This window comes from Eurosta solidaginis, unplaced genomic scaffold, assembly GCF_040869045.1.
Source record: "Eurosta solidaginis isolate ZX-2024a unplaced genomic scaffold, ASM4086904v1 ctg00001313.1, whole genome shotgun sequence".
In the NCBI taxonomy this organism is placed as follows: domain Eukaryota; kingdom Metazoa; phylum Arthropoda; class Insecta; order Diptera; family Tephritidae; genus Eurosta; species Eurosta solidaginis.
Genome location: NW_027137167.1, coordinates 59093 through 64723, shown reverse-complemented (window position 1 = coordinate 64723; position 5631 = coordinate 59093).

Here is a 5631-nt window from a genome sequence, read left to right as displayed (position 1 = left end):
ATGCGTTAATGGGGAATAAAAAACTCAAAACGTTCAAAAAAGCAGCCAAAGCCGAACAAATAAAAATGTTAGACAGGTGGAAAAAAATTGGCAATATTTAAATGCAAAAAGTGAAGAACTAATGGACAAACTGCAGGTTTAAAGATTAGGAATTTAATAGAAGAAGCGGGACACGAGAAAAAGATTAAATGTGGAGAAATAGAAAAAAAGAAGGTTTAGGAACTAATAGGTAAATAACAAGTGTAATATTGAGAAAGTGGAAAAAAGGTAGGCAGAAGTAAGGAAACGAAACGCAACAGCAGCAATGTTAACAATTATAGAGGTTACAAAAAAATAAATTCATAAAAAAATAGAAAAAAAGACTCACAAGGAAATCGAGAAAAACTAGAATTGATTTAAATTAAATCCTAACAAAACTAAACTTAACAATTCAAATTAAACAAATTCAGTGAAACGAAATGGTGCTTAAAATTAACTCAAAATTGTCGAATGAGTTCGACAAAAAAAAAATTCAAAAATGCAATCCGGCAGCGGCGAACGGATAATTATGTTCCCTTTTTGGCCTCTCTCTTCGGCTGCTTTACTCCTGCAATCAGTGGTTGCATCTGCCGCTATGCTCCAATTATGATTGCGGTGCCAGGACACGAGCGCCAAGATGCCCCTCTACTCCTTTGCTATTCAGCCTGGCACCGTCTGTATGATTCCTCTTTCCTTGGTATTCAGTACTACCCCGCGTTTGTGACTGTGATGGTGAATAGTGTGGCAAGTTCTTTGAAGCTATGTACTACCCCGCTGTTTTTTTTTCTTCTTTTTTGTGTTTGGGACAGTGATGATGGCAACTTCAAAAATTTTGCGCAGCAATCTGGATAGGGTACAGGACACCGATTTTTCTCAAGTGCCGGTGGTTAACGGATCAATTATGCAGTTATCAACAACCGCAAACCGAAACTTTTTCTTTTCAAAAACAAAATTCGCACTTTCAAAATTCTCGAACAGCTTCAGCACTCACATGCATGAACATTACATCTCGTACTTACCCTGTCATCGTTTGGCGATCGTACCCCATAGGTCGAAAGAATTCCTTTCTCACCACTTTCACTCAAGAACGAAAGACACCAAAACATACAATCCTATTTTGGCGGGAAACGACAGACAAAAACTTTCACGAACTAACTTCACGCATACTAACAGATACCTGTTCGAACATCTATACAAGTCTTTCCCTTCTACCAGTTACTAATACATGTGAACGTTGGTATGCTGTTATATGCACACAGATACATGCGTAGATGTTTGAACATCATTACCATGCATTAACCCACAGGCTGCCGCTACAGGCTTTAGTTGACTAGGACCTAGACTAGAGACAAACTAAGTCTCCCAATTTCGTCCGTATGTTCAGTGTGGCACATTAAGCATCTCAGCTCAGATCCCAAAACTCAGTTGCCACACTGCAAACCTCACGTGCGCGCAGTGCTGGACTCTACGTACACGGTAACTTCAACAGCCACCTATACGCTACAACGTCTACCTCCTAATATACTAGCCTTACCGCAGAATACCACTTATGCAAGCATTGCAGCTTTCATAAGGAACTTCTACAGTAAGACGGGTATCCCATCTTGTGCTTGTTATAGTGGCACATATCGCATCAGGCGAATCCAAGTGATGTTATCACTACAACTGTCGTCAGTACTGTCAGAGAAAAAAAGTTGAGTGAAAAGAACATAAAACTATGAAATGTACCTAAGAGTTAGGGACACAAAATAGTAATAACAGAAAGATAAAAAGGCAAGATAATGATAAAACTGATTTTGAAACTAAACATTGGGCTATTTCGTTGGGCGCCATTGTTATATAACTGACTGTTGGTGTAAGGCGGAGGTGCCATGTGGCATGCTGGCAAGCCCCTGCTATCTCGTCGGGCGGGGTGAGTTTTTGCGTGGGGTGCATTTGACTACATTTCATATCTTTCCTCTCAGATAGTTGCCAATCGAATGTTTGTAACATTCAATATCAAGCCCCCACGCTTTTTACTGTGAATTAAATTATTCTGTTAATAACTTAAATTTTATTATAATTTTATTTTGAGGTGATTAACTATAAATTATTGTTTGACCTTCTGCTACTGTTATATAAACTATTTTTAATTGAAAATTATTTTATATTTTTTAGTTCGGTTAGCTATAAAAGCGTGTTTTTTAATTTTTTTAACCTATTATTTATTTTTAATTTTTTAGTTCTAGTAATTTTAAAAGTTTTAGTCGAGAGTGATGAAACCTCGAAACGCCAGCGGTCTATGGATGAATCCAACCCCACGGCACCGAAAAGGGCCAAGACGCAGGGAGGCTGGACGCGGTCTTTCGCTGAAATTGCCAAGGGTGGGCAGATCATTGGCATTATAGACGAGAGCAGCGAAGAGAGCAGGATCCCGAAACAACGGTGGAAGTGGATCGAGGCCGCGCTCGCTACGGTGGCCGTTAAGGTTAAGAAAGACAACCCTGGTCCACGGCCATCTTACACCGATGCAGGTTGCTTCCAGGGCAATGTCAAGCTAATTGCCTGTGACGACGCCAGGTCGGTAAACCTCTATAAGGCCGCCGTCACGCTGATAGGGGTGGTATATCCGGGCGCGCGCCTCAAGTTGGTGGAGGCGCATGATATCCCTTCACGACCAAGGGCTAGAGCTTGGGTTCCAGTGACGCCAACGGACCCAGCTGACATCCTGGAGCTGCTCCAGGATTACGTCCAAAAGCCGGATGGGCACTGGACGGACTCCAGCGCTGAAACCATAAACTTGCTTATGGATACACACTTCCCAGCAAGCGCGGGCGTGTCTTCAAATATTGTTAGCGGAGGGTAACCTAATGATCAGCTAATAAGCGAAATCACAGATGATAAAAGGATTAATTGGGTTTTACAGACCTTCAAGCCCTATAAATCGCCGCATGTAACACAAATTCATTCGAATCCTATTATTTATTTTATATTCATTGATTTCGCGTGAGCATATAATCTTTTCTTAAATAAGTTACTATCACAATTCTTAATATTTGCAGGTAATTCGTTGAAGCATTTTAACCCTTTGTAAAAAAGAAAATTTTTTCAGACTCTGTTTTGTAATTAGGTAATTTAAAATCATTTCTCTGCCTCATATTTCTGTCATGAACCTCGTAGTTAAATTTAATACATGTTTTTAGATAATCAGGCAAATTTCCGGTTTTCATGTTGTATATAAACTTCATACTGTGAAAAATATTTGCTGTTTTAAGCTCATCCAATTCAAACTGTGTAGCATATCTTTAAGGGGGGTATCAAAACGTTTACCTAATATAAATCGCATAGCTTTATTCTGCATTTTTTGTAGTTTATCGATTTGCGAATCCTTCAAGATAAAGAAAATAGTAGAACAATATATGAGGTATGGCTCAATTATGGACCTATAAACTTTTGCTTTATAATAACTACTCAAGTCTTTACAGGTTCTTTGAATGAAATATATTTTTTTTAGCTATTTTACCTGTTATATAATCAACTTGCCCATCAAATTTTAGTTTGCAATCTATTTGAATGCCGAGATATCTAATCATCTGCACCTTTTCAATTTTAGTATTATTTATTTTAAAAGTTTCAAAATTAGCAATATTCTTCCTTGTTATTACCATATATTTAGTTTTTTCAATATTGATTTTTAGTCTGTTATCACACATCCAAATATAGAGAGCATCTAAATCACTTTGCAGTTTTTCTCTTATTTCATGTTCATTCCTACCATTTATGGAAATTAGTGCATCATTCGCAAATAGTTTTATGGTACTGAATTTCAATATAGACTTCATATCATTAATATAAATGTTAAATAAAATTGGAGCTAGCACAGAGCCTTGAGGTAAACCAATCTTAACGTCAACTTCCTCCGATAATGCTGAACCAATTATTGTTCTTTGCTTACGATTTGTTATGTCACCACACCATCACATTAATGCATTGTCATCGAGCCCTGATACGTGTGCAAAGTTTCAATCAAACTTATGGCCATTTAAAGTGGTAATAAGGCCAATTGACCCTATGGCCGTTGACCTTATACCACCACACCATCACATTAATGCATTGCCATCGGTCCTTGATACGTATGCAAAGTTTCAAATTAATCAGACTTCTGGAAACCGGTGAAAATTTAGCTCAAAGATTCCGTTACATACATACATGGATACATAGATACATTCAAGCTAATAAAAGTGTGTTAAAAAGGAGGTTCATATGGCACTCGTGCAACACCCACAACAATTCAACGTTCTTTAGCCGATTATTACGAAATGAACTCAACCCATTAACCCAATAAATATGAGAGTTTAAATTTCAGACAAAAGAACGTTATAAAAGCTCTTTATTAAATAAATACTCTAAGATAATGATAAAAAAATTCAACTCTTCACTAATATGAATTTTTCCTTGAGGCTAATTGAATAAAACTAACTTTATTTAATATATGAGCGTAACTATAAATAATAATGATGATAACAAAAGTGGCTTAGTTAAAGGTAATTGGGAAAAAGGAAAGTAAGCTGAGTTATAGGAATGAAAAGCAAGTTAAGGAATTCAAAGAAAAATTTAGGCCCCGACAGTCAAAACGAGGAGTTTAATTAATAGCAAAAGCATGAATACAAAAAAACTAAAAAATCAACGGAAATCAAATAAACCCACTCACTATGAATCGAAAACCCACTCACTATGGTAGGCACCTTGTCGTTGGTGTGAGGGCTTAGCCGAACTCCATAGCGCCCGACTATGAGGCAGAGCTGTTTAGGACTAACATCTACGCCGTTTCGCCTCATAGGAGGGCGGCGGGATGTCGGAGACGAAGAACTGCCAACCCTCTAATCCATCGGCTGTATTCGAACGGAGCCTTCCCGATATCGGGCCACCTCGGGAAGTGTTGGTGGCCTTACCACAGTAAGGGGCGCTGCTGTGGCGGACGGTTCTTTCCCCGTATATAATACTGGACCGCTGAGCCCGCCTTGTCGGGCAGGTGGTCGTACGACCAAGATGAACGACTCATTACCTGATTGTAGTAAGGACGATGATAAGAGGACTGAGTCGCAAGCCAAGGACGACAAATACGCATTAAGCGATGCTGAGGACTCGGGGAGCGAAAGTAGTGCTGATTGAATGAACTCCGTGTTGGAAAAGCACACAAATGAAAACGGAGTAGAAGAGTGGGGAAGGGCACGGAGCAGAGGAAGTAAAAGAGCACAACGCTTGGGAGCATTGGTCGACCCAACAAAAGTGGAGATCGAGTGCTTGGAATGGGCCCATGAGGCGGTAGAAGTAGGTCGAAGGGAGTTTAAAAGGTTTGCTGCGAGAAACCCTCGGTTCTGCAACCGGTACGAGGAGGAAGAAGCGTCGAATGGCAGAATGAAGAGGCAACGTTCGGCGGAAGGCGACAAGCCTGCTTTCAAGAGGCAGAAACGACCCAGTCCTAAAGCCGCGAGGCAGGGCATAGACAAGACAAGTAGGCCAAAAGCTGTAAGACAGATGTGCTCCAATAGCGAGGTAGCAGCTGAGGAAGCTGCGAGTCAGAGGGAAGTTCCAACTACGGAAGTAGGAGATAAGCCAAAGGGAGATAACGCT